Source organism: Ranitomeya variabilis, chromosome 6 (genome assembly GCF_051348905.1).
Source record: "Ranitomeya variabilis isolate aRanVar5 chromosome 6, aRanVar5.hap1, whole genome shotgun sequence".
Taxonomy (NCBI): Eukaryota; Metazoa; Chordata; class Amphibia; order Anura; family Dendrobatidae; genus Ranitomeya; species Ranitomeya variabilis.
In genome coordinates this window covers 252,948,338-252,950,318 of record NC_135237.1, presented here as the reverse complement: position 1 = coordinate 252,950,318, position 1,981 = coordinate 252,948,338, and the positions used below count along the sequence as shown (strand labels likewise).

The 1,981-nt window shown below is 44.5% G+C and overlaps 1 long non-coding RNA gene across 1 annotated transcript; it reads right to left on the bottom strand.

Moving 5' to 3' along the window:
- Positions 1-613: 613 nt before the first annotated feature.
- On the bottom strand, positions 614-1,779 carry LOC143781083 (uncharacterized). The gene is made up of 3 exons (XR_013216537.1): positions 1,729-1,779; positions 1,206-1,395; positions 614-632 (listed from the first exon to the last, which is right to left on the bottom strand). It is a non-coding gene; the product is annotated as an uncharacterized LOC143781083 (long non-coding RNA).
- Between the last annotated feature and the right edge of the window lie 202 nt (positions 1,780-1,981).

Here is a 1,981-nt window from a genome sequence, read left to right as displayed (position 1 = left end):
TATATAACCTGGAATCCAGAATCTTCTCCACCACAAATTCCTCCTGACCATCAATCAGCACTGGATCAGGATGGGGAGAAGAACGTCCCGGAAATGTATTAGGTACTGCTGCCTTTAGTAGAGAAACCTGAAAGACAGGATGAATTCTCATAGTTCTGGGCAGTTGAAGATGACAAGCAACTGCACTTACAATCTTACTGATCTTGTAGGGTCCAATGTACTTATGTCCCAATTTGGATGATGGGATTCTCAATTTAAGATTTTTAGTTGATAGCCAGACAGAGTCTCCTACCTTGAAAGTTGGTGTAGGTTTACAAAATTTATCTGTTGCTCTCTTATACCTTTCCTGAGCCAATTCCAGATTTTCCTTTAGAAGATCAATATTCTGTTGTAAAGACGTGATTCTTTCAGCCACAGCTGGCAAGGGCGTATCTATGGGAAATTGAGGAAGAATGTTAGGATGAAAAGCTAGATTGGCATAAAAAGGAGACTGCTTAGTGGAAGCACTGAGAGTTAGTATAGGAGAACTCGGCCAGTGGAAGTAAATCCACCCAATCATCCTGTAGGTGGCAGATAAATCAATGGAGATACTGCTCCAGGGTCTGATTAGTCTGTTCTGTTTGTCCATTAGTCTGGGGATGAAAAGCAGAAGAAAGATTTACTTTAATATCCAATGCGGCACAAAAATTCTGCCAAAACCTTGAAGTGAATTGCACCCCTCAATCAGAAATGACCTCATGTGGTACTCCATGCAAGCGAAATGCATTTTGAATAATTAAATCTGATGTCTGTTTAGCAGTGGGTAAGCCGACGCAGGGAATAAAATGAGCCGCCTTTGTTAACCGGTCCACTACCACTAGAATAGTGTTCTTCCCATGAGAGATTGGCAACTCCACAATGAAATCCATGGAAATGGATCCCCATGGATGGGAAGGGTTGGGTAGGGGTTGCAATAGACCCGTTGGTGAAGATTGTGGTGTCTTGCATCTTGCACAAACTTTGCATGAAGTGACATAGTTTAGAACGTCCTTTCTGTGAGTGGGCCACCAAAAGAAACAAGAAATAAATTCTTGTGTCTTTAGAACTCCTCTATGCCTAGCTATCTTAGAATTGTAGATGAGTTGCAATACTCTTAATCTGACCATTTCTGGTATATACAGGCGTTGCCCCCGAAGCCACACACCATTCTTATAAACAAGACTTACATCTCTAGGAGGTTGTGCCAGCAAAGAATCCGAATGGTATGCTTCCTTGATGTCCTTAAATAGGACTTGATTATGAATCACTCCCAGGAATCTAGAATCAGGAAGAATAGTCTTAGGAGGAGTAGATGGAGGGGTCTCCGTTGAATGGATCCTAGAGAGTGCATCAGCCTCTCCATTGCGCGATTCTGGCCTATAAGAGATTACAAAATCAAATTGGTTTTGTCACGGGGCAGAAATAGGAAAACAGGAGATGAGGAATCTGGGCCCCTGATCTGCCCCTCAGGCTAAGGGAAGCCCTGTCTTTCCTTAACTTGGGGGTACCCTTGAAGGTAGGAAGGCCCAAGTCACCGACCTGTCCCTGTCTCCTGTTAAACCCTAAACTAAACCCCCAACCCCCACCCAAGGAGGTGAACAGTGTAAACAGCACCACAAAGCAAATAAACAGCAATAAACAATATGAGAGTGAGGGGAACACGATACCAAAAGGTGAATGCACAAACTACAAAGTAACAAAACTCAGAACCTAGCTTGTGCACGCTGCTGCAGACTCCACAACACAGATAGTACAGCAACTGAGCTCCAAACACCAGACTTGGCTGACACCAGGGAGCTGCTACTGCAAGGTTGGTCTCCTGAAAGGAACTGTATAACCAACAGTCAGCTGATGCACCAGGTGACCTTATAAAGGATGGTGGGAGTGGTCACAAACATCAGCTGACCCAGCAGCAATGCAATGCAATAACACTGGCAGCCACCGGGGGGGGGGGGGAAACTGC